Source organism: Antennarius striatus, chromosome 14, assembly GCF_040054535.1.
Source record: "Antennarius striatus isolate MH-2024 chromosome 14, ASM4005453v1, whole genome shotgun sequence".
Lineage (NCBI taxonomy): Eukaryota > Metazoa > Chordata > Actinopteri > Lophiiformes > Antennariidae > Antennarius > Antennarius striatus.
In genome coordinates, this window is record NC_090789.1 from 21,257,552 (window position 1) to 21,283,457 (window position 25,906).

Below are 25,906 nucleotides of genomic sequence, written 5' to 3' on the forward strand. Positions count from 1 at the left end.
CTAACCGTGAACCAGGTGATCATCAATACAACCCTTAACCAGGTGATCATCAGTCTAACCCTGAACCAGGTGATCATCAGTCTAACCCTTAACCAGGTGATCATAAGTCTAATCCTGAACCATGTGACCATCGATCCAACCCTGAACCATGTGATCATCAATGTATCCGTGAACCAGGTGATCATCCATATTACTCTTAACCAGGGGATCATCAGTCTAACCAAAAAATCATATGAACATCAATCCAACCTTGAACCATGTCATCATCAATCTAACCGTGAACCATGTGATCATCAAACTAACCTTGAACCAGGTGATCATCAGTCTAACCCTGAACCATGTGATCATCAATGCAACCCTGAACCATGTGATCATCAATCTAACCATGAACTAGTTGAACATCAGTCTAACCCTGAACCATGTGATTATCAATCTAACCGTGAACCAGGTGATCATCAATATAACCCTTAACCAGGTGATCATCAGTCTAACCCTGAACCAGGTGATCATCAGTCCAATCCTGAACCATGTGATCATCAATCCAACCCTGAACCATGTGATCATCAATCTAACCGTGAACCACGTGATCATCAATGTAACCGTGAACCAGGTGATCATCAATACAACCCTTAACCAGGTGATCATAAGTCTAATCCTGAACCATGTGATCATCGATCCAACCTGAACCATGTGATCATCAATATAACCCTTAACCAGGTGATCATCAGTCCAATCCTGAACCATGTGATCATCAATCCAACCCTGAACCATGTGACCATCGATCCAACCCTGAACCATGTGATCATCAATGTAACCGTGAACCAGGTGATCATCCATATTACTCTTAACCAGGGGATCATCAGTCTAACCAAGAAACCATATGAACATCAATCCAACCCTGAACCATGTCATCATCAATCTAACCGTGAACCATGTGATCATCAAACTAACCTTGAACCAGGTGATCATCAGTCTAACCCTTAACCAGGTGATCATAAGTCTAATCCTGAACCATGTGACCATCGATCCAACCCTGAACCATGTGATCATCAATGTAACCGTGAACCAGGTGATCATCCATATTACTCTTAACCAGGGGATCATCAGTCTAACCAAGAAACCATATGAACATCAATCCAACCCTGAACCATGTCATCATCAATCTAACCGTGAACCATGTGATCATCAAACTAACCTTGAACCAGGTGATCATCAGTCTAACCCTGAACCATGTGATCATCAATGCAACCCTGAACCATGTGATCATCAATCTAACCATGAACTAGTTGAACATCAGTCTAACCCTGAACCATGTGATTATCAATCTAACCGTGAACCAGGTGATCATCAATATAACCCTTAACCAGGTGATCATCAGTCTAACCCTGAACCAGGTGATCATCAGTCCAATCCTGAACCATGTGACCATCAATCCAACCCTGAACCATGTGATCATCAATCTAACCGTGAACCACGTGATCATCAATGTAACCGTGAACCAGGTGATCATCAATCTAACCTTGAACCAGGTGAACATCAATCTAACCCTGAACCATGTGATCATCAATCCAACCCTGAACCATGTGACCATCAATCTAACCGTGAACCAGGTGATCATCAATACAACCCTTAACCAGGTGATCATAAGTCTAATCCTGAACCATGTGATCATCGATCCAACCTGAACCATGTGATCATCAATCTAACCGTGAACCAGGTGATCATCAATTTAACCCCAAAACATGTGATCATCAGTCTAACCGGGAACCAGGTGGTCATCAATCTAACCCTGAACCATGTGATCATCAATCTAACTGTGAACCAGGTGATCATCAATGTAACCCTGAACCATGTGATCATCAATCTAACCGTGAACCAGGTGATCATCAATCTAACCCTGAACCATTTGATCATCAATCTAACCCTGAACCATTTGATCATCAATCTAACCCTGAACCATGTGATCATCAATCCAACCCTGAACCATGTGACCATCAATCTAACCTTGAACCAGGTGATCATCAATACAACCTTTAACCAGGTGATCATCAATGCAACCCTGAACCATGTGATCATCAATCTAAACCGGAACCAGGTGATAATAAATCTAATCCTGAACCATGTGATCATCGATCCAACCCTGAACCATGTCATCATCAATGTAACCGTGAACCAGGTGATCATCCATATAACCCTTAACAAGGGGATCATCAGTCTAACCCTGAACCGTATGATCATCAATCCAACCCTGAACCGTGTGATCATCAATCTAACCGTGAACCAGGTGATCATATATTTAACCCTTAACCAGGTGATAAACAGTCCAATCCTGAACCATGTGATCATCAATCCAACCCTGAACCATGTGATCATCAATCTAACCGTGAACCATGTGATCATCAATATAACCCTTAACCAGGTGATCATCAGTCTAACCCTGAACCATGTGATCATCAATCTAACCGTGAACCACGTGATCATCAATATAACCCTTAAACAGGTGATCATCAGTCTAACCCTGAACCAGGTGATCATCAGTCTAATCCTGAACCATGTGATCATCAATATAACCGTGAACCAGGTGATCATCAATCTAACCTTGAACCAGGTGAACATCAATCTAACCCTGAACCATGTGATCATCAATCCAACCCTGAACCATGTGACCATCAATCTAACCGTGAACCAGGTGATCATCAATACAACCCTTAACCAGGTGATCATAAGTCTAATCCTGGACCATGTGATCATCGATCCAACCTGAACCATGTGATCATCAAACTAACCTTGAACCAGGTGATCATCAATCTAACCCTGAATTAGGTGAACATCAATCTAACCCCGAAACATGTGATCATCAGTCTAACCCTGAACCAGGTGGTCATCAATCTAACCCTGAACCATTTGATCATCAATCTAACCCTGAACCATGTGATCATCAATCGAACCATGAACCAGGTGAACATCAGTCTAACCCTGAACCATATGACCATCAATCCAACCCTGAACCATGTGATCTTCAATCTAACCGTGAACCAGGTGATCATCAATTTAACCCCAAAACATGTGATCATCAGTCTAACCCTGAACCAGGTGGTCATCAATCTAACCCTGAACCATGTGATCATCAATCTAACTGTGAACCAGGTGATCATCAATGTAACTCTGAACCATGTGATCATCAATCTAACCGTGAACCAGGTGATCATCAATCTAACCCTGAACCATTTGATCATCAATCTAACCCTGAACCATGTGATCATCAATATAACCGTGAACCAGGTGATCATCAATCTAACCTTGAACCAGGTGAACATCAATCTAACCCTGAACCATGTGATCATCAATCCAACCCTGAACCATGTGACCATCAATCTAACCGTGAACCAGGTGATCATCAATACAACCCTTAACCAGGTGATCATAAGTCTAATCCTGGACCATGTGATCATCGATCCAACCTGAACCATGTGATCATCAAACTAACCTTGAACCAGGTGATCATCAATCTAACCCTGAATTAGGTGAACATCAATCTAACCCCGAAACATGTGATCATCAGTCTAACCCTGAACCAGGTGGTCATCAATCTAACCCTGAACCATTTGATCATCAATCTAACCCTGAACCATGTGATCATCAATCGAACCATGAACCAGGTGAACATCAGTCTAACCCTGAACCATATGACCATCAATCCAACCCTGAACCATGTGATCTTCAATCTAACCGTGAACCAGGTGATCATCAATTTAACCCCAAAACATGTGATCATCAGTCTAACCCTGAACCAGGTGGTCATCAATCTAACCCTGAACCATGTGATCATCAATCTAACTGTGAACCAGGTGATCATCAATGTAACTCTGAACCATGTGATCATCAATCTAACCGTGAACCAGGTGATCATCAATCTAACCCTGAACCATTTGATCATCAATCTAACCCTGAACCATGTGATCACCAATCCAACCCTGAACCATGTGACCATCAATCTAACCGTGAACCAGGTGATCATCAATACAACCTTTAACCAGGTGATCATCAATGCAACCCTGAACCATGTGATCATCAATCTAAACCTGAACCAGGTGATCATAAATCTAATCCTGAACCATGTGATCATCGATACAACCCTGAACCATGTCATCATCAATGTAACCGTGAACCAGGTGATCATCCATATAACCCTTAACAAGGGGATCATCAGTCTAACCCTGAACCGTATGATCATCAATCCAACCCTGAACCATGTGATCATCAATCTAACCGTGAACCAGGTGATCATCAATCTAACCTTGAACCAGTTGAACATCAGTCTAACCCTGAACCATGTGATTATCAATCTAACCGTGAACCAGGTGATCATCAATACAACCCTTAACCAGGTGATCATCAGTCTAACCCTGAACCAGGTGATCATCAGTCTAACCCTTAACCAGGTGATCATAAGTCTAATCCTGAACCATGTGACCATCGATCCAACCCTGAACCATGTGATCATCAATGTAACCGTGAACCAGGTGATCATCCATATTACTCTTAACCAGGGGATCATCAGTCTAACCAAAAAATCATATGAACATCAATCCAACCCTGAACCATGTCATCATCAATCTAACCGTGAACCATGTGATCATCAAACTAACCTTGAACCAGGTGATCATCATTCTAACCCTGAACCATGTGATCATCAATGCAACCCTGAACCATGTGATCATCAATCTAACCATGAACTAGTTGAACATCAGTCTAACCCTGAACCATGTGATTATCAATCTAACCGTGAACCAGGTGATCATCAATATAACCCTTAACCAGGTGATCATCAGTCTAACCCTGAACCAGGTGATCATCAGTCCAATCCTGAACCATGTGATCATCAATCCAACCCTGAACCATGTGATCATCAATCTAACCGTGAACTACGTGATCATCAATGTAACCGTGAACCAGGTGATCATCAATACAACCCTTAACCAGGTGATCATAAGTCTAATCCTGAACCATGTGATCATCGATCCAACCTGAACCATGTGATCATCAATCTAACCTTGAACCAGGTGATCATCAATCTAACCCTGAATTAGGTGAACATCAATCTAACCCCGAAACATGTGATCATCAGTCTAACCCTGAACCAGGTGATCATCAGTCCAATCCTGAACCATGTGATCATCAATCCAACCCTGAACCATGTGATCATCAATGTAACCGTGAACCAGGTGATCATCAATCTAACCTTGAACCAGGTGAACATCAATCTAACCCTGAACCATGTGATCATCAATGCAACCCTGAACCATGTGACCATCAATCTAACCGTGAACCAGGTGATTATCAATACAACCCTTAACCAGGTGATCATAAGTCTAATCCTGAACCATGTGATCATCGATCCAACCTGAACCATGTGATCATCAATCTAACCTTGAACCAGGTGATCATCAATCTAACCTTGAATTAGGTGAACATCAATCTAACCCCGAAACATGTGATCATCAGTCTAACCCTGAACCAGGTGGTCATCAATCTAACCCTGAAACATTTGATCATCAATCTAACCCTGAACCATGTGATCATCAATAGAACCATGAACCAGGTGAACATCAGTCTAACCGTGAACCAGGTGGTCATCAATCTAACCCTGAACCATGTGATCATCAATCTAACTGTGAACCAGGTGATCATCAATCTAACCCTGAACCAGGTGATCATCAGTCCAATCCTGAACCATGTGATCATCAATCCAACCCTGAACCATGTGATCATCAATCTAACCGTGAACCAGGTGATCATCCATATAGCCCTTAACAAGGGGATCATCAGTCTAACCCTGAACCATAAAATCATCAATCCAACCCTGAACCATGTGATCATCAATCGAACCGTGAACCAGGTGATCATCAATCTAACCTTGAACCAGGTGAACATCAATCTAACCCTGAACCATGTGATCATCAATCTAACCTTGAACCAGGTGATCATCAATCTAACCCTGAATTAGGTGAACATCAATCTAACCCCGAAACATGTGATCATCAGTCTAACCCTGAACCAGGTGATCATCAGTCCAATCCTGAACCATGTGATCATCAATCCAACCCTGAACCATGTGATCATCAATGTAACCGTGAACCAGGTGATCATCAATCTAACCTTGAACCAGGTGAACATCAATCTAACCCTGAACCATGTGATCATCAATGCAACCCTGAACCATGTGACCATCAATCTAACCGTGAACCAGGTGATTATCAATACAACCCTTAACCAGGTGATCATAAGTCTAATCCTGAACCATGTGATCATCGATCCAACCTGAACCATGTGATCATCAATCTAACCTTGAACCAGGTGATCATCAATCTAACCTTGAATTAGGTGAACATCAATCTAACCCCGAAACATGTGATCATCAGTCTAACCCTGAACCAGGTGGTCATCAATCTAACCCTGAACCATTTGATCATCAATCTAACCCTGAACCATGTGATCATCAATAGAACCATGAACCAGGTGAACATCAGTCTAACCCTGAACCAGGTGGTCATCAATCTAACCCTGAACCATGTGATCATCAATCTAACTGTGAACCAGGTGATCATCAATCTAACCCTGAACCAGGTGATCATCAGTCCAATCCTGAACCATGTGATCATCAATCCAACCCTGAACCATGTGATCATCAATCTAACCGTGAACCAGGTGATCATCCATATAGCCCTTAACAAGGGGATCATCAGTCTAACCCTGAACCATAAAATCATCAATCCAACCCTGAACCATGTGATCATCAATCGAACCGTGAACCAGGTGATCATCAATCTAACCTTGAACCAGGTGAACATCAATCTAACCCTGAACCATGTGATCATCAATCCAACCCTGAACCATGTGACCATCAATCTTAACGTGAACCAGGTGATCATCAATACAACCTTTAACCAGGTGATCATCAGTCTAACCCTGAACCAGGTGATCATAAATCTAATCCTGAACCATGTGATCATCGATCCAACCCTGAACCATGTCATCATCAATGTAACCGTGAACCAGGTGATCATCCATATAACCCTTAACAAGGGGATCATCAGTCTAACCCTGAACCGTGTGATCAACAATCCATCCCTGAACCATATGATCATCAATCTAACCGTGAACCAGGTGATCATCAATCTAACCTTGAACCAGTTGAACATCAGTCTAACCCTGAACCATGTGATTATCAATCTAACCGTGAACCAGGTGATCATCAATATAACCCTTAACCAGGTGATAAACAGTCCAATCCTGAACCATGTGATCATCAATCCAACCCTGAACCATGTGATCATCAATCTAACCGTGAACCAGGTGATCATCCATGTAGCCCTTAACAAGGGGATCATCAGTCTAACCCTGAACCATAAAATCATCAATCCAACCCTGAACCATGTGATCATCAATCTAACCCTGAACCATGTGACCATCAATCTAACCGTGAACCAGGTGATCATCAATACAACCTTTAACCAGGTGATCATCAGTCTAACCCTGAACCAGGTGATCATAAATCTAATCCTGAACCATGTGATCATCGATCCAACCCTGAACCATGTCATCATCAATGTAACCGTGAACCAGGTGATCATCCATATAACCCTTAACAAGGGGATCATCAGTCTAACCCTGAACCGTGTGATCAACAATCCAACCCTGAACCATATGATCATCAATCTAACCGTGAACCAGGTGATCATCAATCTAACCTTGAACCAGTTGAACATCAGTCTAACCCTGAACCATGTGATTATCAATCTAACCGTGAACCAGGTGATCATCAATATAACCCTTAACCAGGTGATCATCAGTCTAATCCTGAACCATGTGATCATCAATCGAAGCCTGAACCATGTGATCATCAATCCAACCCTGAACCACGTGACCATCAATCTAACCGTGAACCAGGTGATCATCAATACAACCCTTAACCAGATGATCATCAGTCTAACCCTTAACCAGGTGATCATAAGTCTAATCCTGAACCATGTGACCATCGATCCAACCCTGAACCATGTGATCATCAATGTACCCGTGAACCAGGTGATCATCCATATAACCCTTAACCAGGGGATCATCAGTCTAACCCAGAAACCATATGAACATCAATCCAACCCTGAACCATGTCATCATCAATCTAACCGTGAACCATGTGATCATCAATCTAACCTTGAACCAGGTGATCATCAATCTAACCTTGAACCAGGTGAACATCAATCTAACCCTGAACCATGTGATCATCAATCCAACCCTGAACCATGTGACCATCAATCTAACCGTGAACCAGGTGATCATCAATACAACCCTTAACCAGGTGATCATAAGTCTAATCCTGAACCATGTGATCATCGATCCAACCTGAACCATGTGATCATCAATCTAACCTTGAACCAGGTGATCATCAATCTAACCCTGAATTAGGTGAACATCAATCTAACCCCGAAACATGTGATCATCAGTCTAACCCTGAACCAGGTGGTCATCAATCTAACCCTGAACCATTTGATCATCAATCTAACCCTGAACCATGTGATCATCAATCGAACCATGAACCAGGTGAACATCAGTCTAACCCTGAACCATATGACCATCAATCCAACCCTGAACCATGTGATCATCAATCTAACCGTGAACCAGGTGATCATCAATTTAACCCCAAAACATGTGATCATCAGTCTAACCCTGAACCAGGTGGTCATCAATCTAACCCTGAACCATGTGATCATCAATCTAACTGTGAACCAGGTGATCATCAATCTAACCCTGAACCATGTGATCATCAATCTAACCGTGAACCAGGTGATCATCAATCTAACCCTGAACCAGGTGATCATCAGTCTAAACCTCAACCATGTGATCATCCATCCAACCCTGAACCATGTGATCATCAATGTAACTGTGAAGCAGGTGATTATCAGTCTAACCCTGAACCATGTGATCATCAATCCAACCTTGAACCATGTGATCATCAATTTAACCCTGAACCAGGTGATCATCAGTCTAACCCTGAACCAGGTGATCATCAGTCTAATCCTGAACCATGTGATCATCAATCAAACCCTGAACCATGTTATCATCAATCTAACCGTGAACAAGGTGATCATCAATATAACCCTTAATCAGGTGATCATCAGTCTAACCCTGAACCAGGTGATCATCAGTCCAATCCTGAACCATGTGATCATCCATCCAACCCTGAACCATGTGATCATCAATGTAACCGTGAAACAGGTGAATATCTGTCTAACCCTGAACCATGTGATCATCAATCCAACCTTGAACCATGTGATCATCAATCTAACCTTGAACCAGTTGAACATCAGTCTAACCCTGAACCATGTGATCAACAATCCAACCCTGAACCATATGATCATCAATCTAACCGTGAACCAGGTGATCATCAATCTAACCTTGAACCAGTTGAAAATCAGTCTAACCCTGAACCATGTGATTATCAATCTAACCGTGAACCAGGTGATCATCAATATAACCCTTAACCAGGTGATAAACAGTCCAACCCTGAACCATGTGATCATCAATCTAACCGTGAACCAGGTGATCATCCATATAGCCCTTAACAAGGGGATCATCAGTCTAACCCTGAACCATAAAATCATCAATCCAACCCTGAACCATGTGATCATCAATCTAACCGTGAACCAGGTGATCATCAACTTAACCTTGAACCAGGTGAACATCAATCTAACCCTGAACCATGTGATCATCAATCCAACCCTGAACCATGTGACCATCAATCTAACCGTGAACCAGGTGATCATCAATACAACCTTTAACCAGGTGATCATCAGTCTAACCCTGAACCAGGTGATCATAAATCTAATCCTGAACCATGTGATCATCGATCCAACCCTGAACCATGTCATCATCAATGTAACCGTGAACCAGGTGATCATCCATATAACCCTTAACAAGGGGATCATCAGTCTAACCCTGAACCGTGTGATCAACAATCCAACCCTGAACCATATGATCATCAATCTAACCGTGAACCAGGTGATCATCAATCTAACCTTGAACCAGTTGAACATCAGTCTAACCCTGAACCATGTGATTATCAATCTAACCGTGAACCAGGTGATCATCAATATAACCCTTAACCAGGTGATAAACAGTCAAATCCTGAACCATGTGATCATCAATCCAGCCCTGAACCATGTGATCATCAATCTAACCGTGAACCATGTGTTCATCAATATAACCCTTAACCAGGTGATCATCAGTCTAATCCTGAACCATGTGATCATCAATCGAAGCCTGAACCATGTGATCATCAATCCAACCCTGAACCACGTGACCATCAATCTAACCGTGAACCAGGTGATCATCAATACAACCCTTAACCAGATGATCATCAGTCTAACCCTTAACCAGGTGATCATAAGTCTAATCCTGAACCATGTGACCATCGATCCAACCCTGAACCATGTGATCATCAATGTAACCGTGAACCAGGTGATCATCCATATAACCCTTAACCAGGGGATCATCAGTCTAACCCAGAAACCATATGAACATCAATCCAACCCTGAACCATGTCATCATCAATCTAACCGTGAACCATGTGATCATCAATCTAACCTTGAACCAGGTGATCATCAATCTAACCTTGAACCAGGTGAACATCAATCTAACCTTGAACCATGTGATCATCAATCCAACCCTGAACCATGTGACCATCAATCTAACCGTGAACCAGGTGATCATCAATACAACCCTTAACCAGGTGATCATAAGTCTAATCCTGAACCATGTGATCATCGATCCAACCTGAACCATGTGATCATCAATCTAACCTTGAACCAGGTGATCATCAATCTAACCCTGAACCAGGTGAACATCAGTCTAACCCTGAACCAGGTGATCATCAGTCTAATCCTGAACCATGTGATCATCGATCCAACCTGAACCAGGTGGTCATCAATCTAACCCTGAACCATTTGATCATCAATCTAACCCTGAACCATGTGATCATCAATCGAACCATGAACCAGGTGAACATCAGTCTAACCCTGAACCATATGACCATCAATCCAACCCTGAACCATGTGATCATCAATCTAACCGTGAACCAGGTGATCATCAATTTAACCCCAAAACATGTGATCATCAGTCTAACCCTGAACCAGGTGGTCATCAATCTAACCCTGAACCATGTGATCATCAATCTAACTGTGAACCAGGTGATCATCAATCTAACCCTGAACCATGTGATCATCAATCTAACCCTGAACCAGGTGATCATCAGTCTAAACCTCAACCATGTGATCATCCATCCAACCCTGAACCATGTGATCATCAATGTAACCGTGAAGCAGGTGATTATCAGTCTAACCCTGAACCATGTGATCATCAATCCAACCTTGAACCATGTGATCATCAATTTAACCCTGAACCAGGTGATCATCAGTCTAACCCTGAACCATTTGATCATCAGTCTAATCCTGAACCATGTGATCATCAATCAAACCCTGAACCATGTTATCATCAATCTAACCGTGAACAAGGTGATCATCAATATAACCCTTAATCAGGTGATCATCAGTCTAACCCTGAACCAGGTGATCATCAGTCCAATCCTGAACCATGTGATCATCCATCCAACCCTGAACCATGTGATCATCAATGTAACCGTGAAACAGGTGAATATCTGTCTAACCCTGAACCATGTGATCATCAATCCAAACGTGAACCAGGTGATCATCAATATAAAGCTTAACCAGATGATTATCAGTCTAACCGTGAACCAGGTGATCATCAATACAACCCTTAACCAGGTGATCATCAATGTAACCGTGAACCAGGTGATCATCAATCTAACCTTGAACCAGGTGAACATCAATCCAACCCTGAACCATGTGATCATCAATCTAACCTTGAACCAGGTGATCATCAATCTAACCCTGAATTAGGTGAACATCAATCTAACCCCGAAACATGTGATCATCAGTCTAACCCTGAACCAGGTGATCATCAGTCTAATCCTGAACCATGTGATCATCAATCCAACCCTGAACCATGTGATCATCAATGTAACCGTGAACCAGGTGATCATCAATCTAACCTTGAACCAGGTGAACATCAATCCAACCCTGAACCATGTGATCATCAATCCAACCCTGAACCATGTGACCATCAATCTAACCGTGAACCAGGTGATCATCAATACAACCCTTAACCAGGTGATCATACGTCTAATCCTGAACCATGTGATCATCGATCCAACCTGAACCATGTGATCATCAATCTAACCTTGAACCAGGTGATCATCAATCTAACCCTGAATTAGGTGAACATCAATCTAACCCCGAAACATGTGATCATCAGTCTAACCCTGAACCAGGTGGTCATCAATCAAACCCTGAACCATTTGATCATCAATCCAACCCTGAACCATGTGATCATCAATCTAACCGTGAACCAGGTGATCATCAATTTAACCCCAAAACATGTGATCATCAGTCTAACCCTGAACCAGGTGGTCATCAATCTAACCCTGAACCATGTGATCATCAATCTAACTGTGAACCAGGTGATCATCAATCAAACCCTGAACCATGTTATCATCAATCTAACCGTGAACAAGGTGATCATCAATATAACCCTTAATCAGGTGATCATCAGTCTAACCCTGAACCAGGTGATCATCAGTCCAATCCTGAACCATGTGATCATCCATCCAACCCTGAACCATGTGATCATCAATGTAACCGTGAAACAGGTGATTATCTGTCTAACCCTGAACCATGTGATCATCAATCCAACCTTGAACCATGTGATCATCAATTTAACCCTGAACCAGGTGATCATCAGTCTAACACTGAACCAGGTGATCATCAGTCCAATCCTGAACCATGTGATAATCAATCAGACCGTGAACCATGTGATCATCAATCTAACCGTGAACAAGGTGATCATCAATATAACCCTTAATCAGGTGATCATCAGTCTAACCCTGAACCAGGTGATCATCAGTCCAATCCTGAACCATGTGATCATCAATCCAACCCCGAACCATGTGATCATCAGTCTAACCCTTTACCAGTTGATCATTAGTCTAATCCTGAACCATGTGATCATCAGGCAAATCCTGAACCATGTGATCATCAATCCAACCCTGGACCATGTGATCATCAATCTAACCGTGAACAAGGTGATCATCAATATAACCGTTAATGAGGTGATCATCAGGCTATCCCTGAACCAGGTGATCATCAGTCTAACCCTGAACCATGTGATCATCAATCCAACCCTGAATCATGTGATCATCAATTTAACCGTGAACCAGGTGATCATCAATCTAACCCTGAACCATGTGATCATCAATCTAACCATGAACCAGGTGATCAACAATATAACCCTTAATCAGTTGATCATTAGTATAACCCTGAACCATGTGATCATCAATCCAACCCTGAATCATGTGATCATCAATTTAACCGTGAACCAGGTGATCATCAATCTAACCCATAACCATGTGATCATCAATCCAACCCTGAAACATGTGACCAACAATCTAACCGTAAACCAGGTGATCATCAATACAACCCTTAACAAGGGGATCATCAGTCTAACCCTGAACCATGTGATCATCAATCTAACCCTGAACCAGGTGAACATCAGTCTAACCCTGAACCAGGTGATCATCAGTCTAATCCTGAACCATGTGATCATCAATCCAATCCTGAACCATGTGATCATCAGTCTAACCCTGAACCATGTGATCATCAGTCTAACCCTGAACCAGGTGATCAACAATCTAACATTGAACCAGGTGAACATCAATCTAACCCCAAAACATGTGATCATCAGTCTAACCCTGAACCAGGTGGTCATCAATCTAACCCTGAACCATGTGATCATCAAACTAACCATGAACCAGGTGAACATCAGTCTAACCCTGAACCATGTGATCATCAATCTAACCATGAACCAGGTGAACATCATTCTAACCCTGAACCAGGTGATCATCAGTCCAATCCTGAACCATGTGATCATCAATCTAACCGTGAACCAGGTGATCATCAATATAACACTTAACCAGGTGATCATCAATCCGACCCTGAACCATGTGATCATCAGTCTTATCCTGAACCATGTGGTCATCAATCTAACCGTGAACCAAGTGATCATCAATATAACCTTTAACCATGTGATCATCAATCTAACCATGAACCAGGTGAAAATCAGTCTAACCCTGAACCATGTGATCATCAATCCAACCCTGAACCATGTGATCATCAATCTATCCCTGCACCAGGTGATCATCTGTCTAACCCTGAACCAGGTGATCATCAATCCAACCCTGAACCATGTGATCATCAATCTAACCGTGAACCAGGTGATCATCAATATAACCCTGAACCAGGTGAACATCCGTCTAACCCTGAACCATGTGATCATCAATCTAACCATGAACCAGGTGAACATCAGTCTAACCCTGAACCAGGTAAACATCAGTCTTACCCTGAACCAGGTGATCATCAGTCTAATCCTGAACCATGTGATCATCAATCCAACCCTGAACCATGTGATCATCAATCCAAACGTGAACCAGGTGATCATCAATATAAAGCTTAACCAGATGATTATCAGTCTAACCCTGAACCAGGTGATCATCAGTCCAATCCTGAACCATGTGATCACCAATCTAACCGTGAACCAGGTGATCATCAATATGACCCTTAACCAGGTGATCATCAGTCTAACCCTGAACCATATGATCATCAATCCAACCCTGAACCAGGTGATCATCAATCTAACCTTGAACCAGGTGAACATCAATCTAACCCCAAAACCTGTGATCATCAGTCTAACCCTGAACCATGATGATCATCTGACAGACAGACAGAGAGACAGACAGACAGACAGACAGACAGACAGACAGACAGACTATCCCAAAGGCAACGGCCGCAGGTCGGCAAAATGTGGACGTTACAAACAGAGCCTTCCTGTCTGCCTGAGAGCAGCTGTTATACAACACCAGCATATTGTTGGTCACGATATAATGCTCTTGCCAGATTACATTCAAATGACTCATTATTCATAACAATTAAGGTTCAAAAAATGCAAGAATCTAATATTTCCTATACAGTGCCATCTAGCCTACCAAGTACACTCGGTTTTTACTCAAGCATAAACATTTTTCAAAGCGTCGACAGATCATCGCATGATCACATGCTTGTGACCACACCGCATTATTTTTGAACAACATTGGGGAGATGCACCATTCCTGGAGCTACTGCAATACCAGGTCGATGCGTGGAGAGGATGGAGCAAGCTCCTGTTCCATCTCCCTGTTCCAAAAATCAATTTAATATATAGTCCCCGGGTAGGGGACATATCAGATATTAAACTGATAAGAACAGATTTTTTAATTTTTTTTTTGGAAAAAATAATTTATTTACATTTCCTTCAAACCAACAACAATATAATGACAGTCAACTCAATACAGAAACAGCTTATTCATCATCAAACCAAAAATTACAAACAATCTTACCCGGAGAAGAAAAACAAGGAAAACAAAACATTACCCATAATAAGAAAACACAAATTCATATACCCGTAAAAATACACTTCCATCTGTCTTTAATCACCCTAAGCCCCCATCGATCCACTTCCAACTTAAATTTGTCCCGCATGTGCTCTACTACATGCCCAAACACCCCACACACCGTCCACTTTGTCACCCCTCGCAGTTCCCCGCACCGTGCTTTCCACAGTCCAAGTTTGGTCTGGGAAATCAGTTCTACTATCTTGCACATCTTCTTTTTCTCTAATTTAAAATCCATACACAATATTTGTTCCCATGTAACATCCTTCAAAAACACAAATTTCTTTCCTAATACACTCCATACCTCTTTTGCAAAAACGCAGTCATACATTACATGGTTAATCGATTCAATGCCCATACAGTCATTTCTAGGACAATACTTATTTCTCGTCAACCCGTGGTTATACAAAGTCAGTCTCACTGGTAATCTCCCATGTAATACCAGCCAGTTAAAATCCTTGAGGTCATTGTCCAGGTGCACGTCCTGTATCCTTTTCCACACAACAGCGGGTATGTGGGCTGCATCTCTGGGATCCAACCCAACCATAATACACTCATAAGGTTCCCTGTGGTTCTTCGCCATATCCACATTCCAGCATTCCTTCCATTTCCTGGCCCAGCCCACAATCCTGTCGAAATATTTAGGCATGGTCTCTGCCTTTGGGAAGCAGTTGTCCCATGGTACCTTTAGTCTTCTCAAAGGAAAAGAAAGCCAAAATTTCAAGAAAACCTGACACTTATGTGTCTGAGGGGACAACAGAATATTACACACATTTGAAAAGAATAATACATTCGTCTTCATACGTAAATTGATGACACCCTTGCCCCCTCGTTCGATAGATTGGTACATAGTCGCCCTTTTTATGTATTCGTAACCCCCCCAAAGGAAACCAAACAACGCTTTCTGCAGTTTAAACCAAACAATAGCAGGCATGGGATAGACAAAGGCAGTGTGCAACAAGGTAGGCAGCAGATCTGCCTTTACTGCCATGACCTTTCCACTCATGGTCATTTTCCTCATTTTCCACAAGTTGATCTTTCTCTCTACCTTTTTCAATGCAATGTCCCAATTTGTCACTATATCATCATGTGTGCCAAAAAATAACCCCAACAATTTCATTGGACCCACACACACGGGCAAACCAAGGGGAGCGTCCTTGTCTCTCCATTTGCCCACGTACTTGAGGTGTGATTTGTCCCAATTCACCTTTGACCCCGAAGCCCTCATGAAAAGTTCTACAACCTTCAAAACTTCTCTGACATCAAAGTCATTATCCAAGTACAGGATCGCATCATCTGCAAATTGAGAAAGTTTTAAAATTTCACCCCCAGGAAGCTGAACTCCCCGTACCCGGTCACAGTTCCTGATAGCACATGCTAAGACTTCAATGAAGATCACATACAAAGGAGCAGATGCAGGACACCCTTGACGCACCCCTCGAGTCTGCCCGAACAGGCTGCCCAGATTACCGTTCACACACATCCTACTACCCACCCCTGTATACATGGTCCGTATCCACCCCCTAAATCTGCCTCCAAAACCAAATTTCTCTAAAATCCTGAAAAGAAAATCATGAGCAACTCTATCAAAGGCCTTTTCCTGGTCCAACCCCAGCAAAATCAGAGAAACATTACAGTCTTCAGCATAAGTCAGGACATCCCTATGCAGGTTTAGATTCATCAATGTTATTCAATAGATTTGTACCCTCGTGGTAATCAACACATTCCGACATAAAAAAACGCGTGAAGTGACGAGTGGCTACATTAACCAGCTCGCTTTGGTCTTCAGTCACTATCTGCCCATCAAAAAGGGATGCAATGCTTCTCTTCTTCTCCCTTAATTGTGTCTTCTTAAAAAAAATAGGCAGAGCACTTCTCGTCCTTCTCCCACTTCTCCCTAAGGCACCTAAATTTGTATGCCTCGGCCCTGTTGTGAAAAAAAACCTTTTGTTTATTTTGCCAGAATTTCAGTTGCTCTTCATCGATGTCCAGTCCATCATTTTTCTTCACCATCATTTCCCCAATCAGTTTTTGTAAATGATAGTACTCCTCATACTCACGTTTTTTCGCCATCCTCGTATAAGCCTGGACAAAATGCCTGATACGTTTTTTGGTGTCCCCCCACCACTCGCACAGATTTCCATAAAAGATTTTCATTTCAATTAATTCATTAAAGAAAATTCTAAAGGAAGTCCTAAAACAAAGGTTGGACAGTATTTAATTGTTTAGTTTCCAATACCCCTTACCATATTGGATACAATTTGGGTCAAAAGTAACCCGAAGCATGTTATGGTCTGTGTAAAAAACCGGTGAAATCAGAACTTTCTTAACCAAAAAACCCGCAGGACAAAAGATATAATCCAGTCTACTTTTGACCCCTCTACTATTTGACCATGTATAGCCAGGGTCATTAGGGTATACACTTTTAAAAGAATCAATTAAATCATATGACGTTGCCCACTTCTTCAAATTAAATATTGATGTGTCTCCGTCACTGGAGCAGTTTAAATCCCCCCCCACCAAAACGTGCCTATTCGTCATGAAGACCGTGTCTAACAAAGAAAAAAGTGCTTTTCTCTCTTTTGGAGTAGTGTTTGCATAAATATTGACCAACCTGAGATTAAGACCCTTCCAGTTTATGTCCGTTACCTATACACGTCCTTGAACCAAAGAAAAACTCCTCACAATCGAAACATCTTTAGTTCCACATAGAGTTCCAACACCCGAGAAGTGGACCCCCCAAATACTCCACCTCGACTCTCCCTTAACCCACTCTCGGGCGAAGGAAGTGGCATCATTGTCATCTTTCAGATGCGCCTCCTGTATGAGGCACAGGGTGAAAGTCAGGGAGCTTAAATGAGAAAAAACCATCGCTCTTTTGGTGACATCCCTTAAACCTCTCACATTGAGAGTTGCAATGGTCAATGTCATTGTTCTAACGAGGGGAAACTCATGTAATATATTTTTTCCATCAAACCAAAAAACGGATGACTCACAGTCAGGTATATCCCTCTCCACCCTGCTCCTCCAAACTAAAAGGAAAACCAAAAAGAAGTGCACCTTCTTCACCGGCCAGAGGGTCTTCAGCCGGGGCAGGAGAGCAATCACCGGTGACTCCACTCGGGGGCAACTTACTACTCACTGATCCTTCGGCAGCCCCCAGAGACGAAACCTCAACGTGGTTGATGTCATCCATCTCAGGTGTCCCGGAGCACATTGGAACGCTGGCTTCATCAGCACTCACCTCCACATGGTCCCTATCCACCTGGATCGCGGTATCCTGCTCCTGCACCACCTCCACCTCTTCCACGCCACGCAAGGGTATCACCTGGTTGTCGACTTTTCGTGTAGAAGAAGAGGTGGGGGCCTCCGCTGGAGACGGCACTTCGGTCCGTCTCCTCTTCCCTTTACTCCTCCTAGTACCCACCTTGACCCAATCCGCATTGGCAGTGACATCCTCCGAGCTTTCAGACTCCCGCCTCTGCTTTTCCCCAGTGTCTCCACCTCCTCCAGGAAGTGAGGCCACATCAGGAGAAGCAGCCACACCTGTGTCGTTCCCTATGTCCTTCATTAGTTCGGCAATTACGTCGTTGATGGGCTTCAGTGATGACACCTGCCGCACACCTGTAGCTCGTCCTCCGGCCACAGTCGCATACGTGGACACCACCGACGTACAGTTCTTATACAGATGGCTCTCAGACCCACACAAACTACATTTCTTCGGACGCTCGCAACTTCCCATGGTGTGACCCAGCCCATCACAGTTCCTGCAGCGCACCTGAGTGCAATTTGCTGCCAGATGTCCATACGTGGCACATTTCTGGCAGTAAAGGGGTTGTCCTCCATAGAACAAATATCCCCTATTTGTACCAATCATAAACGTCGCGGGGGGGTGACGAAAGCCATCATGTCCATCAAAGTCAGTTTTCAAACGCATGCGGAATTGGCGTTTCCCCGTCCAAAAACCGAGTGAGTCCTTGACGTCCGGCATACACGACAAAACTTCAACATACCTGGACAGGAAACATTGTACAGCGTCCGCAGTCACCCAGGGATTGTAGACGTGAACCGTGACCACACTCTCACCGGTGCGGCAGAGACTTTGCACTCGAAAGTCCGCCATTCGGCCATCTTTCATCAGAGCAGCCATTCCCTTGACTTCTTCCATCTTAAGTAAACTGAAAAAAGTCACATCAAAGTACCTCTCCGCAGTGTTCCTTTGCAGGCACAAAATGTCTTCTGCCTTCAAACCCAACACGTCAAACAAAATTCCTTGGCCAAACTCTCTCCGGTCCACAAACTCTTCCGTACCATTCCAAAAAAAACGTAGAGTATTCTTCAGCACAGTCTGAACTTGCTGTGATGCAGTAGACACCATCCTGAGATCGACCGTCAAAACTAACCCTCCTCAGCGTATGGAAACCATTCCAAAAGGCCGAGAAGCGATACTGTTATAGTGTCAGATGTAGGTGACCCAGGTGCCACCCTGACCTTTACTTTGATATATCACACAATCGAGTAACGACCCGGAATGTGTGTGGGTTAAGGCATTCTGTGGCTCCGGGTTGGCGGCTAGCGACTGTGTAACATTTCAGCTATCACCTCAGTCAGTCAGTCAGTCAGACAGACAGACAGAAGGCCGAGAAGCGATGCTGTAATAGTGTCAGATGCAGGTGACCCAGGTGCCACCCTGACCTTTACTTTGATGGTCCACACAATCGAGTAACCACAGTAACAGACAGACAGACAGACAGGAAGGACAGGCAGCATATCCCAAAGGCAACGGCCGCAGGTCGGCAAAATGTGGACGTTACAAACAGAGCCTTCCTGTCTGCCTGAGAGCAGCTGTTACACAACACCAGTATATTGTTGGTCACGATATAATGCTCTTGCCAGATTACATTCAAATGACTTATTATTCATAACAATTAAGGTTCAAAAAATGCAAGAATCTAATATTTCCTATACAGTGCCATCTAGCCTACCAAGTACACTCGGTTTTTACTCAAGCGTAAACATTTTTCAAAGCGTCGACAGATCATCGCATGATCACATGCTTGTGACCGCACCGCATTATTTTTGAACAACATTGGGGAGATGCACCGTTCCTGGAGCTACTGCAATACCAGGTCGATGCGTGGAGAGGATGGAGCAAGCTCCTGTTCCATCTCCCTGTTCCAAAAATCAATTTAATATATAGTCCCCGGGTAGGGGACATATCAGATATTAAACTGATAAGAACAGATTTTTTTTTTTTTTTGGAAAAAATAATTTATTTACATTTCCTTCAAACCAACAACAATATAATGACAGTCAACTCAACACAGAAACAGCTTATACATCATCAAACCAAAAATTACAAACAATCTTACCCGGGGAAGAAAAACAAAGAAAACCCCAAACCATAAAACAAAACATTACCCATAATAAGAAAACACAAATTCATATACCCGTAAAAATACACTTCCATCTGTCTTTAATCGCCCTAAGCCCCCATCGATCCACTTCCAACTTAAATTTATCCCGCATGTGCTCTACTACATGCCCAAACACCCCACACACCGTCCACTTTGTCACCCCTCGCAGTTCCCCGCACCGTGCTGTCCACAGTCCAAGTTTGGTCTGGGAAATCAGTTCTACTACCTTGCTCATGTTCTTTTTCTCTAACGTAAAATCCATACACAATATTTGTTCCCATGTAACATCCTTCAAAAACAAAAATTTCTTTCCTAATACACTCCATACCTCTTTTGCAAAAATGCAGTCATACATTACATGGTTAATCGATTCAATGCCCATACAGTCATTTCTAGGACAAAACTTATTTCTCGTCAACCCGTGGTTATACAAAGTCAGTCTCACTGGTAATCTCCCATGTAATACCAGCCAGTTAAAATCCTTGAGGTCATTGTCCAGGTGCACGTCCTGTATCCTTTTCCACACAACAGCGGGTATGTGGGCTGCATCTCTGGGATCCAACCCAACCATAATGCGCTCATAAAGTTCCCTGTGATTCTTCGCCATATCCACATTCCAGCATTCCTTCCATTTCCTGGCCCAGCCCGCAATCCTGTCGAAATATTTAGGCATGGTCTCTGCCTTTGGGAAGCAGTTGTCCCATGGTACCTTTAGTCTTCTCAAGGGAAAAGAAAGCCAAAATTTCAAGAAAACCTGACACTTGTGTGTCTGAGGGGACAACAGAATATTACACACATTTGAAAAGAATAATACATTGGTCTTCAAACGTAAATTGATGACACCCTTGCCCCCTCGTTCGATAGGTTGGTACATGGTCGCCCTTTTTATGTATTCATAACCCCCCCAAAGGAAACCAAACAAGGCTTTCTGCAGTTTAAACCAAACAATAGCAGGCATGGGATAGACATAAGCAGTATCATCTGCAAATGGAGAAAGTTTTAAAATTTCACCCCCAGGAAGCTGAACTCCCCGTACCCGGTCACAGTTCCTGATAGCACATGCTAAGACTTCAATGAAGATCACATACAAAGGAGCAGATGCAGGACACCCTTGACGCACCCCTCGAGTCTGCCCGAACAGGCTGCCCAGATTACCGTTCACACACATCCTACTACCCACCCCTGTATACATGGTCCGTATCCACCCCCTAAATCTGCCTCCAAAACCAAATTTCTCTAAAATCCTGAAAAGAAAATCATGAGCAACTCTGTCAAAGGCCTTTTCCTGGTCCAACCCCAGCAAAATCAGAGAAACATTACAGTCTTCAGCATAAGTCAGGACATCCCTATGCAGGTTTAGATTCATCAATGTTATTCAATAGATTTGTACCCTCGTGGTAATCAACACATTCCGACATAAAAAAACGCGAGAAGTGACGAGTGGCTACATTAACCAGCTCGCTTTGGTCTTCAGTCACTATCTGCCCATCAAAAAGGGATGCAATGCTTCTCTTCTTCTCCCTTAATTGTGTCTTCTTAAAAAAATAGGCAGAGCACTTCTCGTCCTTCTCCCACTTCTCCCTAAGGCACCTAAATTTGTATGCCTCGGCCCTGTTGTGAAAAAAAACCTTTTGTTTATTTTGCCAGAATTTCAGTTGCTCTTCATCGATGTCCAGTCCATCATTTTTCTTCACCATCATTTCCCCAATCAGTTTTTGTAAATGATAGTACTCCTCATACTCACGTTTTTTCGCCATCCTCGTATAAGCCTGGACAAAATGCCTGATACGTTTTTTGGTGTCCCCCCACCACTCGCACAGATTTCCATAAAAGATTTTCATTTCAATTAATTCATTAAAGAAAATTCTAAAGGAAGTCCTAAAACAAAGGTTGGACAGTATTTGATTGTTTAGTTTCCAATACCCCTTACCATATTGGATACAATTTGGGTCAAAAGTAACCCGAAGTATGTTATGGTCTGTGTAAGAAACCGGTGAAATCAGAACTTTCTTAACCAAAAAACCCGCAGGACAAAAGATATAATCCAGTCTACTTTTGACCCCTCTACTATTTGACCATGTATAGCCAGGGTCATTAGGGTATACACTTTTAAAAGAATCAATTAAATCATATGACGTTGCCCACTTCTTCAAATTAAATATTGATGTGTCTCCGTCACTGGAGCAGTTTAAATCCCCCCCCACCAAAACGTGCCTATTCGTCATGAAGACCGTGTCTAACAAAGAAAAAAGTGCTTTTCTCTCTTTTGGAGTAGTGTTTGCATAAATATTGACCAACCTGAGATTAAGACCCTTCCAGTTTATGTCCGTTACCAATACACGTCCTTGAACCAAAGAAAAACTCCCCACAATCGAAACATCTTTAGTTCCACATAGAGTTCCTACACCCGAGGAGTGGACCCCCCAAATACTCCACCTCGACTCTCCCTTAACCCACTCTCGGGCGAAGGAAGTGGCATCATTGTCATCTTTCAGATGCGCCTCCTGTATGAGGCACATGGTGAAACTCAGGGAGCTTAAATGAGAAAAAAACATCGCTCTTTTGGTGACATCCCTTAAACCTCTCACATTGAGAGTTGCAATGGTCAATGTCATTGTTCTAACGAGGGGAAACTCATGTAATATATGTTGTCCATCAAACCAAAAAACGGATGACACACAGTCAGGTATATCCCTCTCCACCCTGCTCCTCCAAACTAAAAGGAAAACCAAACAGAAGTGCACCTTCTTCACAGGCCAGAGGGTCTTCAGCTGGGGCAGGAGAGCAATCACCGGTGACGCCACTCGGGGGCAACTTACTACTCACTGATCCTTCGGCAGCCCCCAGAGATGAAACCTCAACGTGGTTGATGTCATCCATCTCAGGTGTCCCGGAGCACATTGGAACGCTGGCTTCATCAGCACTCACCTCCACATGGTCCCTATCCACCTGGATCGCGGTATCCTGCTCCTGCGCCACCTCCACCTCTTCCACGCCACGCAAGGGTATCACCTGGTTGTCGACTTTTCGTGTAGAAGAGGAGGTGGGGGCCTCCGCTGGAGATGGCACTTCGGTCCGTGTCCTCTTCCCTTTGCTCCTCCTAGTACCCACCTTGACCCAATCCGCATTGGCAGTGACATCCTCCGAGCTTTCAGACTCCCGCCTCTGCTTTTCCCCAGTGTCTCCGCCTCCTCCAGGAAGTGAGGCCACATCAGGAGAAGCAGCCACACCTGTGTCGTTCCCTATGTCCTTCATTAATTCGGCAATTACGTCGTTGATGGGCTTCAGTGATGACACCTGCCGCACACCAGCAGCTCGTCCTCCGGCCACAGTCGCATACGTGGACACCACCGACGTACAGTTCTTAAACAAATGGCTCTCAGACCCACACAAACTACATTTCTTCGGACGCTCGCAACTTCCCATGGTGTGACCCAGCCCATCACAGTTCCTGCAGCGCACCTGAGTGCAATTTGCTGCCAGATGTCCATACGTGGCACATTTCCGGCAGTAAAGGGGTTGTCCTCCATAGAACAAATATCCCCTATTTGTGCCAATCATAAACGTCACCGGGGGGTGACGAAAGCCATCATGTCCATCAAAATCAGTTTTCAAACGCACGCAGAATTGACGTTTCCCCGTCCAAAAACCAAGTGAGTCCTTGACGTCCGGCATACGCGACAAAACTTCCACATACCTGGACAGGAAACACTGTACAGCGTCCGCAGTGACCCAGGGATTGTAGACGTGAACTGTGACCACTCTCTCACCGGTGCGGCAGAGACTTTGCACTCGATAGTCCGCCATTCGGCCATCTTTCATCAGAGCCGCCATTCCCTTGACTTCTTCCATCTTAAGTAAACTGAAAAAAGTCACATCAAAGTACCTCTCCGCGGTGTTCCTTTGCAGGCACAAAATGTCTTCCGCCTTCAAACCCAAAGAGTCAAACAAAATTCCTTGGCCAAACTCTCTCCGGTCCACAAACTCTTCCATACCCTTCCAAAAAAAATGTAGAGTATTCTTCAGCACAGTCTGAACTTGCTCTGATGCAGTAGACGCCATCCTGAGATCGACCGTCAAAACTACCCCTCCTCAGCATATGGAAACCATTCCAAAAGGCCGAGACGCGATACTGTGATAGTGTCAGATGCAGGTGACCCAGGTGCCACCCTGACCTTTACTTTGATGGTCCACAGAATCCAGTAACGACCCGGAATGCGTGTGGGTTAAGGAATTATGTGGCTCCGGGTTGGCGGCCAGCGACTGTTTAACATTTGACCTATCACCTGAGTCAGTCAGTCAGTCAGTCAGTCAGTCAGTCAGTCGGACGGACGGACGGACGGACGGACGGACGGACGGACAGACGGACAGGACAGGACAGGACAGGACAGGAAGCATATCCCAAAGGCAATGGCCGCAGGTCGGCAAAATGTGGACGTTACAAACACAGCCTTCCTGTCTGCCTGAGAGCAGCTGTTATACAACACCACTATATTGTTGGTCACGATATAATGCTCTCGCCAGATTACATTCAAATGACTTATTATTCATCACAATTAAGGTTCAAAAAATGCAAGAATCTAATATTTCTTATACAGTGCCATCCAACCTACCAAGTACACTCACTTTTTACTCAAGCGTAAACATTTTTCAAAGCGTTGACAGATCATCGCATGATCACATGCTTGTGATCGCACCGCATTATTTTTGAACAACATTGGGGAGATGCACCGTTCCTGGAGCTACTGCAATACCAGGTCGATGCGTGGAGAGGATGGAGCAAGCTCCTGTTCCATCTCCCTGTTCCAAAAATCAATTTAATATATAGTCCCCGGGTAGGGGACATATCAGATATTAAACTGATAAGAACAGATTT

The 25,906-nt window shown here is 43.5% G+C and overlaps 2 non-coding genes and 1 pseudogene across 2 annotated transcripts in view; all 3 read right to left on the reverse strand.

The window, feature by feature from the left end:
- Positions 1-15,276: 15,276 nt before the first annotated feature.
- Positions 15,277-15,459, reverse strand: LOC137607903 (U2 spliceosomal RNA). Its single transcript, XR_011038073.1, has one exon. It is a non-coding gene; the product is annotated as a U2 spliceosomal RNA (small nuclear RNA).
- Positions 15,460-20,705: 5,246 nt separating this feature from the next.
- LOC137607904 (U2 spliceosomal RNA) lies at positions 20,706-20,885 on the reverse strand (annotated as a pseudogene).
- Positions 20,886-25,750: 4,865 nt separating this feature from the next.
- The window catches only part of LOC137607910 (U2 spliceosomal RNA), a 193-nt gene continuing 37 nt past the window's right edge, over positions 25,751-25,906 (reverse strand). Inside the window, exon 1 of the small nuclear RNA XR_011038076.1 lies at positions 25,751-25,906. This exon is cut by the window's right edge and continues 37 nt beyond it. This is a non-coding gene — a small nuclear RNA (U2 spliceosomal RNA).